General features: G+C 45.9%; 1 long non-coding RNA gene across 1 annotated transcript in view; it reads right to left on the bottom strand.

Annotated features, from left to right (window-relative positions):
* Positions 1 to 2,669: 2,669 nt before the first annotated feature.
* LOC128077315 (uncharacterized) overlaps positions 2,670 to 21,405 on the bottom strand; it is a 39,697-nt gene continuing 20,961 nt past the window's right edge. The window contains exons 3-4 of the long non-coding RNA XR_008204923.1: positions 4,815 to 4,940; positions 2,670 to 2,768 (exon numbers count right to left, since the gene is read on the bottom strand). This is a non-coding gene — a long non-coding RNA (uncharacterized LOC128077315). The remainder of the gene's footprint in view (positions 2,769 to 4,814; positions 4,941 to 21,405) is intronic.

The following is a 21,405-nucleotide window of genomic DNA, read 5'->3' as shown; positions in this document are numbered from 1 at the left end:
CATCTCTTCTTATGTTTTAATAAAAATTATTTAAAAATAAAAGAAGTTCTGTTATTTATGTACATTAACTATATTGTATATTTCATATGCACCCAAGGCAATTCCTCTTCACTCAGTGCAGCTCAGGCAGACGAAAAAGCTGGACATCCAGGATTTAAAATGTTGTTCCAGCACCAACATTTATCTCCTTTTTATTACAGAAAACCTCTATTAACAAAAGATCACTTAACATCACTGAAAGAAATTACACAAAAATATCCTTTTCATATATCCTGTCTCTTTGCTTTTTTTGTGCATTTGCTAGCAGCAAATGTCCAGCCAGTGTCACCAGCTGAGCCCGTGCTTACAGGGCAGACATGGAAGCTGGTCTTGAGGCCAAATTAACTTGACTTACTGTCTGCAACTTAGCTGTGATATCAGGACAAATCTCAGCTATACTCCTGTGCTTCTAAATGCATGTAGATGGTATTTACTGCTGTGAGGTCAGGTCCCAGCCCCCAGTGCCTGGTCTTACAACCTTGCTCAACCCCATCTGTCCTTGTCATGTGGACAACGGCAGACAGGACAGCCTTCAGTACTTCTGAGAAGGAGCCAACATTGTGGCCAGACTGGATTTTGGTGGCAGCCTGGATTCATTCCCAGCTCACCTGCTTGGCTAAGGGCAGACAGGGTGGCTGTTCCCTCTCTGTGATCAGAGAAAAACTAATCCTGCCATAAAAATGGCTGTCAGTTCTGGTAAGGCTTCTCGGACAGCTCACTTGAGGAGGGCACACATGCTTCAGTGTTTACTGACTTAGCTCTGGCCAATTTAACCTGATTTTGATGACACTTCACAAACACAAGATTTAAAACACTGAAACTATGAAAAAAGTAGGAGATTCTCTTCAGTGATTTGGTTGGTTGGTTGGTTTTGTTTTTGTTTTGTTTTTAATATTAACCTGGCTTCAAAGTGATGGTGTCCTTTTTTTTAAGCTGCTTACAGAACATATTAAACAAGCTTAAATGTCAGCTCAAGTTTTCTTCTTCTGCAGTTAACTACAAGAAGACATTCTGTAAGTGATGTTTTTCAGATTATCAAACTTTTTTTTTCTGGATTTGGACAGGCAAGCAAAGTTAAAAATGAAACAATAATTTTTTTGTCATTTTAATAGGCTACCAATGGAAAGCAGGGGTTCTGTGTGCTTTTTCAAATCCAATCAGAGGTAGATAGGCATCTAAGGCTCAACAGCCTCACGCTGGTGCATGAGAGAATGGAATTTCCTGGGAACATAATGAAACTGGCTAGCCTTCTTTCATTGGCTAACCTGAGTTAAGTTATAAAAATAGACAAAACCAAATAACTAAACATACCAGGCTCAATCCTGAATCCATGGGCCCTGAGCCACACAGCAAGAGACAAAACATCATCACAGTCTCTTCCTTGTTCTCCTTCTGGTTTCAGGAAGGGACCAGATAGTGCCAGGCATCTATCCCAGGGTGACATACACTCCATGCCAATACATCATCTATCTTCTACTCTATTCCACCTTTTCCCCTCTATCTGCTGAGAAGAAATGTATGGATTGTTGGAATCTGCTTGCTTTCTCATACAAAGAAAAAGGAAAGTAACTGAAGTCACTGGCCCTGCAGAATATTTGGAATTAGGACTTATTTGTCCTTCTGATTCAGAACTTAGGCCATATGCTAACAGAATTCCTTTGCAACAGGAGTAGATTCTATACTCCATTTCAACAAAGACCTTTGAAATAACTTTTCATATTGATGAAATGAGGCAAAATCTTTGCAGGTGTAAAACAAGGGCAGAGTCTGGTCCAGAGTGGCTTATTTCTTAAAATCACCTTTCAGCAGAAGAGAACAAAAGTGTGCAGTTGCCCTGCCTGTTGTTTTTCAGAAAGCAACGTCAGAAAGATTGACTTGGCAATGAAGATGTAACAGCATAGTCTGAACACTGGACTTGCAGAATAAATGCAGCCATGTGTCAGTTAATAGAGAGATCCCTGGACCCGAAGATCGTTGTACAAACAGGACAGATGGGGACTGACAATTGAAAGAATGTAGAGGCTGATCCAAGGCTTACAGAAACCTGTCATTCTTTGGGTTTGCCTACAATCTACTTCAACAAAAGAGCTCCTGAGGGAAGGAGGGGATTAGTCAAAAGTTGAGTAAGTCTCCAGGGAAGATGGCTTCTTGGATAAAGTTGTCAACAAAAGGAATTGTTTAAGACTATTTGTTATAATTTCCTAGAGGGAGCTTCTGCCACTGCTAACAGGATTACCAGCATACTGGTTCCACACCAGCAGAGCATTAGACATATGCATTGCAGACTGGTTGCTTAGAGCTGAATTCAGGGGTCTTCTTATACTGGGTCTCAAGTGTGTGCAGGTGCTGGTGAGCAGAGGGGAGATGGCAAAGAATTAAGATGAAGACAAACACAGGCCATTTTTGGTCCAGCTGTTGCAGAGTCCCGGCTCATTAATGAGTTACCAGGGTGTTTTAATCTCCTTGATCTCAAGGGGTGCTGACAGGCTATGAGAAGGAAAACTAATTTGAGGTGAGTGCTGATCAGGATACATGGGGAAATGTGCAGGTGCTCTTTCCCAGCTATAGTTACTGTAAAATTCCTCATATAATTTGTATTGGAAGAATCAGAAATACAACTCACAGCATTCATGAGCTTGGTCGGGGTGGTTGGTCTCAGTTATCTGGGATACTTTCTCTTATTTTCGGTCCTTAGAAGTCAGATGCCTCACTGTAATCTCACAGCAGATCTGGGAGCAAAAAAAAAAGAATACAAAGACAGATCGTTATGGTGTAGGCATGCAAACTTTCTTGAGTATTTCTTATTCATCTGAATAGTGTCACTGGCAGGACTGGGGCAACTTCTCTGATCAAGAATTATGCATGGCATTGAGGTATTAGGACGAAACCTGTTACGGAGCTATGACAAGGCACCGGAGAAGTAGATGGCAGCCACAGAAAGAGATGGAAGAGTCATTTTGGGTTAAAGGAGCTACAGTTCCTCTGAGTGCTGACTAAGCACTGCAGATACAAACAGAAAGCAGCACAGCTGTTTATGTCCCCCTCTGCCCTCACTGTATACATAATTGCAGAGGAAAAAGGCATATGGGCTAGCTGCAGGTATTGCTCAGTTAAGAAGACAATTAGTATTCCTTATGTTATTGTTAGAGTCCTCAATAGTCTGTGCTTTGATAAAAAAGCCAGCTACGTTCAAAAAGTTCTTCCAGCTCTAGATTGTGTGGATCCATGTCTACCAAACACCAAGCACTCAAAGTGAGTACGGATGCCTGACCTCACTTTGAAACACTGAAGAGAATTTTGTGTCAGTATCAGGACCTTATGCATTTTATTTGTTTTGCAATGAATATTACAGTGACCTCACAGCTGTACAAACAAAATCTGACTAGAGCCTATAGAGTTCTACTTGGGCACGTATCTCTGTGTCAGCTTCCTGCATGCAGGTTTATTTGTGCAGAGAAGAGCAACTGGAATCTCTTTCAAAGCAAAGCAACAACTCTTAAGCACATAAGCACTGGCTGCTGCATTGCAAAATGCTACAAATAAGATGTCTTTTAAAAGCGAATCTGTGCTGGTAAGAAATAGCTCTCCAATTCTGAGTTACATTGCACTGTAATACGCATGTTCAGAGAGTCCAGAAATGATGCCCAGCTTGGGACAGGGAGATTTGCATTCTTTTTGCTCTTTTGGGGTTGGCAGAGAAGAGCAGTGAAGATGCAACACTTATAATGCCTGTCATGGTTATGGCTGGATGTCTACTTCAAATTGAGAGACACTGAAGAACAGTTCAATAAACGTTAAATGAAATGTTTTTGTTTTGCAAGGGCAGTAAGTGGTCTAATAATGGGAACAGATGCACTTTCCTCACGGTGCCTAGCGTGGCTTTGTTTTTACATTGCAGCAACTCCCATAATAAACGAAGCTCTTACGCTAAATTGCCAAAGGGCCAAATGATACCTGATACCTTTGTATCTGGAGGACAGGAAAGCCAGGAAGACGCTGGCAGTGCAGAAGGATACGCTGCAACCCAGCACTCTTCATCTGCTCATTAACAACAACATCTGAGGGCCAGTGCCTTAAATACATCAGACCAGAGAGACGATTGCCCCAGAACCATCCGCCTCACATACTAACAGTCTACTGTTTACATCAGGAGTGTTCACTTCAGCAGATTCTCCATCCCCTGGCTTGCCCAATCTCAAGCACAACAGCTCTCAGAGAAAATGGATGTTGTGTTGTAACAAGTCAGGAAGAGAGAACAAGAAACACACTTGGATCCATGGATCAAGTTAGCACCATCCAAAATGTGGTCATTATTCCCCATTTCTCTACCTGCTTGTACTGCCACAGTCTTTCACTTTTGCTCTTTGGTGCTTTCCCAAGCCCTAGACGAGCTGACTTAACTTACTAAACAGGTGGAAAATGATTCACTCTTTTGCTGGGTTTGTCTTTCATTGCTTTAATGAACTGAATCAGATTACAAAGGAGTCAGACAAGTACTACAGCTCATGCATGGCTAAATGTGGAGTGGGAAAGGAGGAGCAATGAAAGGCCACGAAGTTCTGAACCTTATCTCCAACCTGCCCACATCCAGTTGAGATGTAGCTGGGCACCCCCTGACACATCTGGATGTTTCACATTCTGTTTTGAGGTAATGACTGAACAGGTTCTGGTGAGTTAGCTCTCAGTACTGCTATGATATATGTGGGCTTGTCACAAATCTTTGTGTCGGCTGGTGAAGACCTCACAAAAAATCCCAGACGTTGGTAAAGACTGACCTTTCCTTTTTCCAGAACTCCTCTTGGCAGATGTAGGATGCCTTGGCAAAGCAGGTAAGAGTTTGTAAGTGCAAGTAAATGGAGATTTTTGCTCTCGAGGGTCATCAAGCTGTTTCTTCTCACCACCTAATAAAAAATTGAAAACAAATCTGAGATTTTGGAGAAATCCTCTAATTCAGAGAACATCGTCTTTTATGTAAAGAGAGTTTAACAGCAGACTTAAATATTTGCTTTAAAAATATCCTGAACTAAATGCAATAACTTCTTTCCCAGGCCAAGAATCTGTTTTACTTCAGGTCAGAGAAGGTCTCTTGGCCAAATTACACATCCCCAAGAAAAAATCAGAGGGCTTTAATACTGGGAGAAGCCTGTCTGTAGTGGCACAAGTGGGCAATGCTCTTTAAAGGGGGAAAAAAAATCCCCTGCACAACCCAGAATTGCATTTGGGGAGCACAGATGAAAGCCCTGATGTGGGTCATGTGACAGGTGTCACTTCAGTAATGATATTGGGGCAGAGATAAAAGTCCTCGCCGGCTGGTCATGTGACAGCGCTTCATTACTCTCACAGCAGGTGGTCGGAGAGTCTCAATGCTTTTATTTTTTTATTATTTTTTAATTTTTTTTTTATTCTGTGATAATGAGAAAATGTTTAAACTTCCATCCCTGTGTTTAAACAGTCCTTCATGCTGACAGCAGCAGGAGATCCCTTGATCAGCTGTCAGATTGGAAAGTGCAATTTTTCTGGAAAGTAAACAGCGTGTTTGCCAGTTGGAAATCATTTTCTGTTTGTTGGGACTGCGAGTGGCAGAGTGATGGAGCCGTGTCACTGCGTCTGACAGCTCGGGAGCGGGGAATAGAGAAGAGCCTGAAAAATGTTTTTTAGACTCTGCCTCTGATAGCAGCAGCCTGAGATTTCTGACACTTCCCTATTGTTATCGTGTGAAAAAAACATCGTTTATGGATTGCTTCTGAAACTTCTGAAGCAGCGGCACCGCAGCAGCATGAATACGTGGGACCTTCTAAAAGAAGCTCCTGCATTTTAATAAAAACTTTCAGAGGAGAAAAACAAACGGGAGGCACAAAGAAGTGAGCAGGCGTGGGGACACGTGGCGGTGAAGGCGGCCAGATCCCATCCTCCATCGGCAAGGAAAAACGAAAAAGTCCTCTTCTATTAGAAAATGTTTCATGTCTGATGTCACACAAGCTCAGGGAAGTCAGCAGAGGTTTCAGGTGAGATGAAGAAGGGAAATGCGGTCCCAGGATGATGCCAGCAGCCCGGGGCTGACCAGGCCCAGCTGCAGGCAGAGTGCAGATTACACCCTTCTTCCTGAGCAGCTGGGACCCAGCTACGTGCACTTCACAGGTTAACCACTTTTATTTTGGTTCCTATTAGACAAGTATCTTCTCAAACTTATTCTCACAAGGAACAGGAGATACGGATATAATGCACATAATTTTAATTAAAATTAAGGTTTGAATGTGCATATGCAGTGACATACAAAGCATTTTTCCTATGCAGACATAGACAACATCTCAAATGCAGAATCAACAAATCAACCCGATTTCAACACTGGGTAAGTTAATTACTCAGAGCATGACTTGGATCACGTATTAGATATTTGCAGCAATTACGTTACGTGGAGCCTTGGTAGTCTCCCAACCAACGCTTCCCTCTGAAGGCTGTGCCACAGAGTCCCACAGGTGTGTTCTCCCTCTTTGTGAAGTTCCCCATTAAAAGCTTCCTGCGTATCACTTGTCAGGAAGATTTGCCTCATTAGAGCAGAAGGCTTGATGCCCTATTGCCATCTCACTTGTCCCACCCTGAGCTGGTGCTCTGCTTCCAGCTCCACACTGTGCACAGCTCTGGGCCCCAGGTCTGTGGAGCCCCGTCTCAGAGCTCAGGCAGGGCTGGACGATCAGCAAAAATCAAGCAAAAAGATCAGATCCGAATCTGGCCCTTTGTTAGCAGTCATTAAAAAACATAGCACTTTTAATAGGAGCTTATTCAATTAGCAGACTAACAGGCTCCATCAGATAAGCAGGGGATTTCCCTGGGAATCTGAGTCACTATGGCACATAATGCTGAAGCTGCTCCAAGCCGTATGATTAACCCTCTTTGCACTGAACCAGATGAAGAGACCAGATCTCAGGAAAGGGTTCATTCCCGGCTTCCTAAGGGAAAAGGAAAAGCTCTCTGCTCTGCCTGCACACCCCAAAATGTGCCAGTGCTGAGTGTGACTCACACAGGCGGAAGGAACCCAGAGGATCATGGCACCAAACTGTAAGTGCTGCAGACAGGAGACTCGCCTGATCTCCGATAAACACGCTGACATTTGGCAGCCTGACAGCTTCACAGTTCTATAAGAGGCTTCCTAATTAGAGCCTGGGTGAGAAATAATCCACAACTTGAAGTTTGTCTCCAGCTTCCTCGCTGTACTTTTTTTTCCTCCTTTTCTGTGCGCTTTCTCCCATTTCAGTGTTTTCTCTCACACATTCTCAACACATCCCCTCCCTGCAGGTGGAAGCTGTTTGAAACACCAGGCAGGAGGAAGGTTAATTTTTGCCTGTCCTCTCGGCTCAGAACAACTCTCAACAAAAGCATCTCTCTTGCATTCCAGTGTTGCCCTTGAAAGAGACTGGGAGATAGCACAGGGAGAGGACAGGACATGTGGAAGTTTATAATGAGGCAAAGCACAACCAGACTGGAAGAAAACCAAAGCAGTTCCATTCATTCCTAGTAAGACTTGTAGGGTAAACCTAGTGCTCCTAGCAGCGGAAGAATGGGGACTCTGGGTCAGGATCCAGCCTTGCATTTCACTTTGCTCCTGTTGCCCAGCTCCGCAGCAGCTGGCCCCAAACAGTGCATTGCAACAACTCAAATGTCAGCTGCAGCCAGGTTCTGAATGCAGCACTGCCCTTAGGACTTAAAGTACAATGATGCTGCCACATCGCAGCACAACATTGGCCCTGCTGGTCTTACAGTGAAGCACATCTTTTAGAGACATGAACTGTTACAAGGGCAGATCTTTAAAAGCTAAATCACATTCCAGTCCTTTACTCCATCACAGCCACGTTCACCAAGTAGTTCCAGAAAAACGTCAAATGCAATAACGTCTGTATGTGAGATCATATTAACAAGCAACATCTGCTAGGACAAGTATAACTCTTCTACTACATTTACTGCTTAGGGGGATATTTGCTGACAAGGGGGTCGTTTGTCCTCTGTTTATATCCCAATGTCTCTTCCAGAGTAATAGGATGGGTCGCAAAGTTGTTCAAAGACAACAATCAGTGTGCACTCTGCAATAGCTGGGATACAAACACAGAATCCACTTTATGCTGGAGGGTTGCTCCTCTCCTCGATTAATACAATATTGCCTGGATAGCCATGACAAACAGGCAGAAATTTGGGATTCTCCACATACATTCCACAGTGCAGTTATATGTTACCACCATTCTTGACAATGGTGTGGGACATACAGATATGTAACTACCAGCTCTTTCTATAGCAAAGAGAGTTCATTCACATTTTGAAGCTATTTCCAGGACAGGCATGTTTATTGCTGAGATATACTGGAAGATTGGTCTTATCCAGAGGAATCAAGGCTCCTTGAGGAGTGTGCCCTTTTGAGGTTTCCATGTGTGGGCTTTGTTATAATTGCCAATGACCAAATAAGTGCTTCATATGCTGCAGCTATCTGTGAGAGAAAATATGGACTACACCTCAGTAATGGGGAGAACAACCCTACATGAGGACTGGAGAAGTCTGCAAAGTTGTTCTCATCTGTAACGCCTGTATTTTTAAGATACTGAGGCTGAGAAAACTGTCAGTTAAACTGGTATTTCCAACAAACAGACGTCTGAGAAGTAAGCAGAGCTGGTCCCTGAGGTTCTAACAAATTCCCTGAATAGACTGTATCTGTGTGTTTTGTACCACCCCTTTCCATAAAATGAAGCATGGATTGGTACACTCTATTTATAGAGCGCAACCCTCCCACTTACTCAGAGAACCCCTGAAGCTGAGGGAGATGAAGTTGCGTTTGTAGCTTGACACAGCCTCCAGGGTCCATGTAGCATCATATTAAAATTCTGCCTTGCAGCACAGTAGAAGACTTGGGGAAAAAATGTATGAAGTTGTTCCGGACCCAAGATATCTGGCCCCATGCCAAGCTAGATATTCTGTGTGATATATCAGTATAGTATGAACAAGGAAGATGTGGGGAAAAGCTCCCTGGAAGGCTGATGGGAGGAGACAAGGCAGGACTGGGGTGGGCAGTTTGCCTTCGGGTCCCTGCCCTGGGGTACTGCCTTTCTGTCACTGCAGCGCGGCACTGGGGCCAGAAGAGCGGCATCTTGCTCGTGACTGAGCGCTCGATATGAACTATTCTAAAATTCAGGTGAATCAGCCGCCAGGAAGATTACTGAGGTGACAGTGCAATACCACAAGGGAGAAGAAAAACATTGATACTTTTCAATTAAACTCCACTTTTTCAGAATTTCGGTCACTTAAATCCATTTTAGACTAAGTCCTGCAATACAAGCTGGCAGCCTGAAGGAATTAATTAATATATATATAGACAGAAAGAGAGGGATTCACTCAAGTTAGATATAGTGGTTTTGTTTCTTTTTTGGTTTTTGTTGGTTTGTGTTTTGTTTTTGTTTTTAATTTTGATGGTTTCAGATGTTTAAAAGGAAATTTAAAATAAACAAACGAAATCCAGTTGAAAATTTGGCAAGGGCTGAACCCTTTGGGATGAATTTTCCCAGGAGAAGCACAGATCTCTGATAAGAGACAGAAAAGACGCCGCATTTCGCAGCTGCAATGCAGATCTGTGGCCCCTCTGGGAACTCGCGCAGTCTAAACAGGGATTTCTTCAGTTTAAATGCCAGATTTGCTGGGTTCCCAGTGGAACTCCAGAGGGGCATTACCTAGGAAATGGGCACATTTAATCCAATCCATCATTAATGCAGAGAACAGTCTTAATATTTTTGAAAATCAAAAACATGCATTATGAAAAGGTTCTCCATGTCTTCTATAGATTAAATATCACATGCTTCCCTAGACAGCTGGGCTGCAGTTTGTTTATGATACACGGGTCCTCCTGCATCTGTATGTAAGCAAGTGAGAGCTGGAAAGGTGGCCTGATTGGGCAATTTCCTGAAGGATGTGCTGGAAAGTTTTGTTGTTTGGTAGCCACAGGTGCAAAAGGAAAATAAAAGCTTTGAGCAGTGTGGTCTAACTTTGATTTCAGCCTTCTCACTGGCAGCAGTTGTTTTATTTTCTTTGTGGAACTTTCCCCACTAATGAAATCTGAGGCTACTTTACATTTTGACTGGAATTAAAATCAAGAGGATGAAGAGATTCTATGGCTACTGAAAAGAATGACTGAGTTCATTGCCATGTGACAGTACTATCAAAGCCAGCTTTCCCCCTAATGAATCTGGGAATAATCCTTGCAAGATAAATGCAGTGCTGTTACATCTGTCTCTGAGTAGTGCCTGTGTGGATGTTGTAGAGCCATGAGAGAGAGGCACGAGCCTGCATCCTGCAAGCACTGAAATGCTGTGAGGTGAGCTATACCATGCTGCTCTGGGTGCTGCTGAGGTCTGCTCACCTGACTGTCTCTGCCGTACACAAAGCCATCTCAAAAGCCAGTCAGCTGGACACAGACTTGAAATTCAAGACTTTGTTCAGCTGAAAGCATGCAGTCTGCAAGAGATGCTGTTCCCACTGCAGATTCTATGCAGAAAGAGCCAGGAGGCAAGCCTGAAGGCAGCGGAGAGGCCCCATGCTCCGGGCTGTGTCTGAAGCTCCTGCAGGCAGAACAAGGAGACTGCTGTGGGGCTGGGTGTGAAAGTGAGCTGAGACCCCAGGAAAGCAGCAGCCCAGCCTGCAGAGAAAGGCCCATCACTGCTTGGGCAGTGAATGCAGACAGACCACGAACCCCACTATGTTCTCAAAGAGCTGCCTGCTCATGCCAGGCTGCAGCACAGCCAGCGTGGGGGGCAGGTTCTCCTCCGGTTGGTACCACCTAGGAAGAACTCTCGGCCTGGAGGGCAGCAAACTGTGAGCAGATGGTGCCTCAGACAGCTGGGGAGCAGGTGACCCGTAAGGGATGCCCCGAAGTCCAGGCCAGGGGAAAACATCCCCTGAATGCGGCCCCACTTGTTCTGCCCTGTCCCTGCACAGCAAGCGTGGCTAGATGGAGAACCTGTCAGTTTTCATCAGTGAGGGAGATGGGAGATGGAACGTGGCCTCATTGTGCACATGTTGCCCACCTCCACTATGGCTCTGGATGAAGATGGAAGGACTGTGGGTCAAAGAAGCCCATCACTGGTGTCTCTGCAGGCAATGCTCGTGCAGGGAAGAGCACGGTGCTACGAGCACCTGACAAACCAGGAGCACTCTCAGCCCTTCCCCCAGCAGTACCCACAGTCCCGGCTGCTGGCACTGAGGAGGAAAGGCGAGCCTCAGGCAGATGTGCAAACCCTCAGCAAAGCTGCCGTTTGCCAAGCATCCAAAGCACTTTCAGGAGTCTGAATGTATCCTTCACTGCCAGTCTAACTGCAGCTCTAATGAGATTTGAAGCAAGCCATTTCTTCTAAACAATGGCACTACCTCATTCTAACCCATTTAGATGATAATCTGCTCTTCCAGATATTAATATTTTCATATTAATGTAGATCCTTTTATCCCTGTAGCTTAGCACTGGGTTCTGATTTATTAATAGCTGGCTCCCTCCGGACCGGGGAGCAGGATGCTGCATTGTGATGAGCTTAACAACTCACTGCTCCCCATTAGTAAATCACAGACCAGCAGTTCAGATTTGCAGAGAGAATTGGGCTCATCCCTTGAAGCATCTCAGTGCTGTTGTGCAAAACTCCTGACTAACAATTGCTCTTAAACGAGCCAAGTGCTCTGACCCAGGTTCAGCCCACTCAACTGAACTTTTAACAGTATTTCAGGGTGTGAGGGCAAGAGCAGAGCTAACAAATTTTCCTGCCTTTCTCATCAAATGGTGCTGGGGCACTTTTCTGGAGGCACCAGCAATATAACACCCAGAATTAATGTATTTATTATTTTAGAAGAGCTCATGTTTTTTTAATGTCTCCCAGTTTGAAGGAAGGGTTGAAAGTAAGGGCAGCCTATTTGCATTGTGAATAAAGTTATCTGGCTCCTCCGCCCCCAGGAATATGCAGAAATAAATGCCTTCTAATGAACCCTGGGGGGCTGAAGCTTTGATATGGATCTTGCCGGGGGTAGAGTGGACGGGAGAAGTTCTCGCTAGACTGAAACCCAGCGTGGCATGGGGGTAGGCAGCCTTCCTCAGAGAGAGAGGGAAGGAAATTGGATTATCTTGCTAGCAGTTGGTGTTTTTCTGTCTCCAAGAACTTACAGAGGAGAGGCCCCAGTTGGGAAGTTAAATTCAGCCCTCTGCAAACAATGCTGTTTTTTTCTTCATCTGAATGAAAGAAATGTGCCTGTCCAGGTTCTGCAAACTTGATTCTCTTGCTCTGGCTGGATGCAGAGCAGGTGGGCAGGTAAAGAAGAAAAACTGCAAGATTTGAATGTTGGTTTGGTGTCTGTTGAAAGTGTTCCCTATATGTGTTTGTAAACAGATTACTCTCTGAATGTGACATCTGGCTTTGAAGGAGCTCCCACAGCAGGCAGAATCACAGCAGTACACACTTCAGTTCCCTCAGACAAATCTACTGTAGGACAAGGCTTTGCAGTTTACAGCACACCAAATAAGCACAAAAAAAAAAAAGCAGCTGAAACCCCTTAATAGAGACAATCTGGTTAAATGGGTTGCTTTCTGGGAACAAATTGTTGAATAAAAAGAACACCCTGGCAATGGGAAAGTTTTCTGCGTTGCCAAGAGGTTCCATAAAAAGACCATTTTACAGTGTTAACCCATTCACTGTATAGCCAGAGCTTAGCACAGAGCACCCCATGCTGCCTGGGAGGCAGCAGCACAGAGAGATGAAATACAGCAGCCACTGACAAGCATGCTGTGCAACATCCAGGGTGCACATGAGGGTGGGATGGTGCCATGGGGACGTCACAGATGATGCCAGCCCAAGCAGCTCTTCCCTCAGGGTGCAGACACAGTGGTATCCTAACAGAGGGGACGACAGTGGGGTGCTGAGCAAGTTCCTGGGTGCATGGGATGTGACAAAGAAGAGACGAAGAGAGATGCTGGATTTCTGTCCTCTTCCACAGGAGAAGGACAAAAAATAAATGACCCTGGAAGATAACTTGGATGGATATCAAGTGCTGCTGCTGTTGCTTTTCAGTGCCAAGATGCCACACCAGTAAGGCTCACAGGGTTGCAGCACCCTTATGGCCGCGTCCTGGCTCTGTCAACACCAACTTTCAGGCTGGCAGTGTGAGTCCCTGCTCGACGCTCCACTCTGGGCTGAGAACACACCCAGAAAACCTCATGAGGAAGCCTGGGCTGCCATGCCGCACACGGGCTAGCTTTAGCACCCGCCACTTCAGTACCAAAAGGTGTAATGGAATTTTAATGACCACAGATGGCCACAGCTTCTGTTCTATGTCTATCTGAGCCCTCACCCTCAAATCACCCCCACACCACCACCATGGTCCCCTCCCAACATGCTGGGACAGGGCAGCGTGCCCCCAGTGCTGCTTCTGCTCCACCTGGGTTTCCCTACCAGCAAAGACCACAGTAACCGCATGTAAATACAGGCAGCAGAAAACTGTAGGTGAATGCAGAGTAGAACAATGCAATCCACCTCCTTCAGAACATTCCAAATATGTGTCCTCAGGGTCTCAAAGACACACATTAGCTGGAACACTTTGGTTTTGTACTAGAAGATTAGATTCCTACACTTTTTCCACAGGCAAAGGAAGCATGCCCAGGTACAGTTCTTAGCAACCGTGCACATTCACTGGAAGTAGTGGCCAGATGTTGGCAAGCAGAGAGTGAGGAAAAGCGCATACTATTTTTTCATTTAAGTATATAGGAAAATGGATCCTCCTACCCAGCTGTGAGCCTTTCCAGAATACATCCTGGAGTACAGCTGATGTATGTGCCTCCCACAGCTCGCAGGGTTTGATGCTGTTCCAGGCGCGCTTCATGGGGAGTATTCCATTCAAAATAATTATCATCTTGAATAGAGTATAAGTACCAATCTATGCGAAAGCCACTTTGGCTGCTGCCTGGGAATAGATTACAAAGCACATTTGGCTATTGTGTGCATGCTTGTAAATTTTAAAGTGCTGGGTGAGATCTGAGTCTGGAGACCATCAGAGGATCTGGAGAGCAGTAATGAAATGTGGAACCCAAATCTTTTTGCTTCTTCGTCCCAGAGGAGTCCCAGTCTCTATTTGGGAAAACTCACCACAGCTTCAGTAAATCCTAATAAATCTTACAGAGCTCCAGATTTGGGGATCCCACACAGGAAAAACCTGCTCCCAGACTCTCATCTCCCATCTTGGTTACATTAATTTCTCCTTGTGGTCATTCCTTGACATCTATAATGCTCCACCTCCAGCCCAGACAGATCAGAGCAGCTCAGATCTGACTCATGCAGCACTGCCACCACATTGCTTTCTCTACATCCTTCACTGCAGCACTCCACCACACCACAGCACACAACTTTCAAGCTCTCATCCCGATTCTTCTTATTTACCTGCCAGATTTTTTTCTCCACTGCCAGTAGTACGCTCCTCCAAGGCTAGATGCCTGTTTGCCTCATTTGCTTGCATTCCCCACAACTGCCTTCTTGCTTTCTTCACCCCTCAGGACAGGCCTGTCTGTGAAGGTCTGAACAGTACTGCCTTGGCTAGACCCTTCCTCAGTACAAACACTCTTTGCAGTGGACATAACAATCTGCCTAAATCAGTCCCCGGCCTCTATCCTTCACCATCTCCGTGGTTTTCTCTGAGAGGAACAAGGACAGGGGTTTCTGAGGTGCACCTCAGTGTAACAGATGAGACAACATTCCATGTAGTATGAGCACACAGCAGGAGCAGGTTTGAGGGGTGCCCTACTGTGCTCTGGATGCTCTGCCAGCCAAGGTACAAATGTGCATTTGCCTTGTATGGTAGAGGTATGCAGTCTGGGCCACAGAGCTCTGACATTTAGGCTGGGGTTTGAGTATGAAATAAATCTAACTTAGTGGTTCCCCATATTAGATCAAAAATGCCACAGCCTTATGACATGGAGCACAGATCCAGCCTGAGCTTGCTTTGCCAAGTGCATTTAGAAAATGCATTTAGAAAATCTAGACATGTTAGTCTGAATATTCTTAAAAAGTTCAGACCAGTTTCACAAGGAGGGCACTGCAGCAGGCCATGTATACCCACCTATGGCAGCCCACTCTTCCTGCCAGCTCAGGTACGGGCTGCCCATCACAACCAGTCCATAGCTGACATAACAGCACAGTGTTGCACACACTCTGCACTGCGTGCTCAGGCTGCTTTGACAGAGATGCCATTGTGTGTCCACAACCAACCCAAGTGAAATGGAGTCTGCCGGATGCTCTGTTAGTGCCCAGACCCACAGTGCTGGTGAAACACGGGCCTTCAAAGCACTGGAGGACACTTTCCTCTTGAACACAGCAAAATTCTCTGTGTTTGCAGCTGCGTGGTTCATCCTGCTGCAAAGATCTCATCAAAAACTGAAGCAAGGGATGTTGTGTGGACAGCAGGCAACTCCGGGACTCCATTAAGGACATTGGAGGGGGCAGCAGATAGCACTGCCAGCCATCCTTCTGAGATGAACACTCTCACAGGCAAAGACTGACTGCACTAAAGCGCATCCCATACTGTGAGCGAAATTGCACTGCCTGCAATAAAAGTGACTGGTAGCCAGTCACAAACACAGCCCAGCCTAAGAGTTCAAATGTTTCCTGCATGTGGAAACTAGCAAAAAGCGGCATGAGGTGCTAAATCCCAAGCATGTTGGAGTCAGTGGGATGGGTGGCTCAGGGGGTGCCAGGGGCATGGGGTGCTCCTTCTCCATCCCTGCAGTCCTGGGGAGGGCTGCAAAGCTACAGAGAGCGCTCGTGGACACAGAGGAGGGAAGGGGTTAACCGGATTCGAGTACCCCCCCCCACCTCCGTTGAACTCATTGATTCATTTTCTCTGTTCCTATTTCTTTCTCTCACTTTCTTCTTCTCTCTCTTGCAGACTGATTAAAAACTCTTTGAGTTTGAAGGTTTTTGTGTCAAAACAGCTCAGCTGCCAGCTGGGTGCCAAGCGGTGAATATTCATGGTATTTAAATGTGGCGGTGCGGTAGGGGCTAAAGGACGGGCTAGTTAGCTCTTTTTAGATGGAGATTAGCTGCCTCTTTGCTCCTAATCACCGCTGTTGTTGAAATATTACAGCTTCTGTTACAACTGTTAATGTCCTAAATGAAGAACAGGCTCCTCTGAATAACATCAAACATGGAATGGTCACTTCCAATTTCAGCCTGTTTCTCTCCTCTTCGCTAACGCGGGTTTCCGTTTGCAGCTGGAGGCAGCCAAGGGCCCCGCAGCGCCGCCTTCAAGCCCCGGGCAGAGTCCGCGAGAGCCCGGGAGTCCGTGCCGGGGCTGCGTGCTGCGGGGGCAGGCAGCTGCCACGGGGCTCTTTTACCTCGTGAGGCGGCTGCTCGCAGTCAGCACCGGCCGCAAGGCGATCCGTGCGAACCGAGCTTTCAGAGTCCTGTGCTGTAACTGAGGGCCTTGTTCGCAGCCCGGCACGGGAGGGAGGTAAACGGGCTTTTTCTTGCACCTAGGAAGGCTCTGTGCGAGTGCGCTCCGGGGCCCATCTCCGCAGCGATGAGCAGGAGGCACAGTGCCCCATTGCTCCCGGCGCTGGTATTTGCCGGGGTCAGGAGGCAGACCGCAGCGCTCGGCCCCACCAGGAATATTACTGACGGTGAGGTAAGCTGGCAGCCCCCGCCTGGGCTTCGCTCAGATAAAACTCCCACTGAAGCCAGAGGCTGAATAACATTCGTGATGGGGCGGCGTGAGTTGGTCCTTTCACTGCGGTACCTGGAGGAAAGCCTCACGGAAAATACTTTGCAGCAAAAACTGCCCAGATGTCCGACGCCTGTTTGGCCATTTGGAAGCTCTCTGCGTTCATCCCCCAGACCTGCCTGCCGCTACCAGGAGCATGCCTGGCAGTGTGACGGAGAGGAGGGAAAGCCCATGTGTGGTCCTTGGGCTCTGGCAAGAAACAGCAGAGCAGAACACCAGGCTATTGATTGTGTGTTTGCTTTAAAAACAACCTAAGTGCATTCCTGAAGCAAGGCTGGTCTGGAAGCCTAAATAAAATAATATTCTTCAGCCTTGAAAACCGACACTAGGCTTCAGTGACTGCTTTAAAGTCCCGTCCCCTAGACTAGGGCCTGCACATTTCCTCGGCTCGTCTACACACAAAAATGGTGCTACTTTTACTAGGCTAGGGTAGCTAAAGCAACACATCTCTGCCCTCTCCATCCCTTCCTCCTTCCCTGCACGAGCACTGCTTACAAAGCACATTTATTTGCACAAATACTTCCTTCTTGGAAGAAAATACTCTTTTGCCGATATGAGTCATATTGGTATCACCGCATCTAACAGAGCTAGTGCTAGCATTACTGTTTTGGTAGCAAAACATCACATCTGTAAGCAAGCTCGGACTGTCTCAGAGGGAATGCACAGAGCAAACCTATGGGAAAAGGCAAGGATGCATCAAAGGAGGCCTGATGCATCTTTCTGCTGGCTGGATTTACATGCTGCATTCCACAGGACACAAATGACTCCATCTGAGATAGTCAGGGGCTTCTACAACATTCACAGGGCAGCACAGTACCTGGTTAAAATGTGTGCACGTTATTTACAACATATGGGCAGATCAACAAAATTCAGATCTTTCACAGTGTCAGCAAATGGACAGAAACTGCATGTTAGCTAGGCTTACTGAAAAACAAGAACAACAAAACAACGACCAACCGAAAGCTACAGTGCACTCATATATACTAATAACAGTGGAACACTGGAAATGTGAGTTTCCATCAATGGTAACAGAATGTGTCTGGCCCCTTAAAATTCTTGCCTCCCCGGAGAATTGCATTGAGTAACATTGAGTTTCTGAAAAAAAAAAAACAACAAAAAAAAAACACCCAACCATTTTTTTTCTGTAAGATATACATATATTCCTTTCTGGCAGAACATCAGGACTATTGATTGCGACAGATTGCGTTTGTAATTCAAGATGCTTGTGGGCTATGCAGTTGCAGAGGAAAACCAATGTGATTTCTCACTGGTACATTTGTAAGGGCAGCCTGCATTAGACAATCATAATAGTAACAATAAGAGCAACAAACTCTTAGCTTCTGTCTCAAGATTTTCCTGCATCACCCCCATTAGCAATCAAAGTGAACAGCTTCCTGAGGCTCTAAATGCAGTATTTAAAGCTTCACCAATTTTAATATTCTCAGTAATGATATCAAAGACTTCAGGTGTTGAAGTTAAGATGACCTGAATTGCATTACATTTTCCCTTGAACAGTGGTTGCTTCCTTCTTTCTAAGTAAATCTGATGGTACTTAGTTCAGACTTCTGGAGGAATTAAAAACAAATGACAGATATGCTTCCAGCAGGCAGCAGTTTGAAAACACAGCACCAAATACATCAATAGTCCCCGTCTGTTCTTTGACATATTGGAGTTCCTCTTGCCTTCTGAAGATAGTTTTCTTCAAATCTGTTCACCTCTCACAGATTCTGAGCTCCAAAGTTGTATGAAATGGGAATATTCCCAGTGCAGGCATAACTGAAGCTGCAAAGTTACACAGCTGAACAGCTTAGAAATGGATGTAACCTCCTTCTCATCCATGCACTAATTTGAGAGATATTCACATGTGAGCTCTGTTAGCCAGCAAAACTGAAGGCAGTAGCACAGTGCAGTCCTTGCTGTGGGGTTGGGAGCCCTATGCCTAAAGGCTGGGCCACATCAGGGAGCTTTGCTCCAAAAGGAGTGTGTCTGCTGAGCACGGTGGTTGGGTAACCTGACTCAGGACAGGAAAAAAGGAGAAGGGCTCTCTAGGTGAAAAGGGAACTTGTCGAATGGGCACACTTTTCAAGGGTGGACAGCGAGTCACATCCAGCATTGCTACTGGATGTGTTTCAGGAAAGAAACAAAATGGCAGCCCACACTGACAGTAAGGGCTAGAACTCCTTTCCCTTCTCACACCAGTGGTCACAGAGCAAAACCCATCTAGTTGCTCAGATGTCCTTCCTGACAGAGAAAGAGAACATACAGAATCAGGCGTACTTCATACTACAAACCTCTTTGGTTTGTAACTCTTCATTGAGGGTGGCTGAAGTTGGCTTCTCACCTAATGACTATGGGCAAAATGAACCGAACAAGCACGACCATCTTGTCCTTTTGCTGCCATGCAATCTCACCTGTCCCCACTTTCTAGCTCATCCAAACCTCTCTCCTGTGATTGCCTTCCCCCACTTCATTACAAGAGTCACATCTTCCTTCACTTCAGGACTTCATCTGCTGACCCCATGCCCTGCTCAGCCTTCCCCTTCTTGCTCCCTAGCTCCCTTTGTGTCTTTTCAGCTCCCAGTCTTTATCATGCTGATCTCTCCTCCCCACTTTTGAGCCACAAAGCCTTCCCCACCTCCTCCAGGGGCACCACTTCTGGAAGCAATCCATTCTCATCATGAGTATCTCTGTTATCTCACACCTCTGGTGTGTTTGTTTCACCTGCCTTGAAGTGATTAGGCGAAGACTAGTTTGCAGGTCAGTGTCCAACTTTGATTTATGAAGTGATTGATTAACAAGGATTTTTGTGTGCCTGCTTCATGGAGGATAAGCAGGATGTGCACCACCACCAACCTTCACAATCAGCAAGCTGTGTTAGGTCCTTCCCGTCTCCTGGTAGCCCAAGTAACCAAGCTAAGAAGCCTTTCATGCCTTGTTTGACTGGGAGGTAGATGGCTTCTCTTCTTACTCTGAAGTTTGCTTTGAACTGGGCATCCTGGGCCCTGCACACTGCTTAGGGTCATCCTCAGGCTCATTGGTCTGGAGCAAACCCCAGCTCAGCGGAGAGGACTTGTGCGGAGGTCCTGAGCTCAGGAGGAGCATGGTATTCCTGCTCTGGCCAAGATGCAGATGGGCCCTTCCAATGGCCCTATCTCCAAGGACATTATTCCAAAGCAGCCTATTTTCCCAATGTACTCATTATTAGAAGTAATTATGTGAGACATTACTAGATGGAGGCTACACAAATTAATGTTTCCAATAATTCACCTCCACCAGATGGGGATTTTCTTCCCTTTATCACTTTGTACGTATTTCCTGTTGGCTTTTTGACATGCACCCCAGCACAGCCTAAGCAAGGCTGAGGTGAATGCTTCCTTGTCTCACTTATCTGAGATCCCAGAAAGGACTTTTTTAGATCAGAGTGCATAAAATCTGCACTTCTGTCTCATCCATTTGCCGAGATAAGGTCACAGACCACCTTAAAAGGTCCAGCCTGTGAAAAGGAGGTATAGCAGTGATTGAAGACCTCCCAGGCCAGCAGCTGCCCACTTGCTCTCTGCTTGAGCCCTCCCGTCTGGCCTATGCCAGTGTCTAGCCTGCGCACCTGAGGAGAATGATTCTCCATCTCCACTTTCATCTTGTTCTTTCTTTCTGTTGATCAGATCTCCGTTTGATTACTTTCTGAAGTTATCATTCCCAGTATTTAGTAAATATTATTATATCTCATTATGGTTTTCCTCATTAAAATGTTCTGCATTTTCATAGAGGGGGGCTGACTTCTCAAGGCACTGCATTGCTGCTGATTTGTCAGGCAGCATCAAGCACAAGAAGCTGAATACAGTCTGGGTTCTTTTCGCAAAACTGCAGGCCAGCTTTCCTCCAGACCAGCAAAGTCCCTGCATGCCCCCTCTCCCAGATGGACCCCTGGTAAGGCTCTGTGAGGAGCTCTGAGTGGAGCAGCACTTCCAGCCCTGCACTGTGTAATGGCACAGCCCCCTGAAGCAGACCCAGCTTCAGGATCTAAGCCCTAGGCAGGATTAATTACCCAGCAAGCAGCTTGTTAGAAGCAATGCTGGCACGCAGATAAGGGAACTGTAATGGAGTCAGCCAATTAACCAGCCGATGGTGCTGAACTAAATGTGACCCCATCGTTAATTGTGGTTGTTTCTCAGCAGTTTTCTCATCGTATTTGGTACTCAGAAGAGGGGAGTGTGAGAGAGCTGGTCCAGGTGCTTAATTTATTTCTGCTCACAAACAGGAATCATGGGATACAAACTTCATGACAATCGCATGGCAGAGCTTTAAATCTTCCTACACCTACTCCTCCTGAAAGAGAGGGGAGATGAAAGTCCTGGAAAAGCAGAAAAGAAGGCCTCCTCACAGTCTTCAGCAGAGTAAACAGCTGTCCGATATAATGAAGCCTTCTTAGTGCAGTTTACCTGAAGGTAAATTTCCTGCGTGAGCAGTGTGAGAGGAATTCCTCTCTGCTGCTGCACTGCCCGTGGCCCAGCTGCACCGTGCAGAATGGAGCCGGCGCTCTCAAAGCAAGTTGACATGAAAAGCTCAGAATGGCCTCAAGCTACAGCTGTGGATCTG

Source organism: Tympanuchus pallidicinctus, unplaced genomic scaffold, assembly GCF_026119805.1.
Source record: "Tympanuchus pallidicinctus isolate F22 unplaced genomic scaffold, pur_lepc_1.0 scaffold15, whole genome shotgun sequence".
Lineage (NCBI taxonomy): Eukaryota > Metazoa > Chordata > Aves > Galliformes > Phasianidae > Tympanuchus > Tympanuchus pallidicinctus.
Note: the sequence above shows the minus strand (reverse complement) of the source record. Positions and strands in the feature narration are given on the sequence as shown.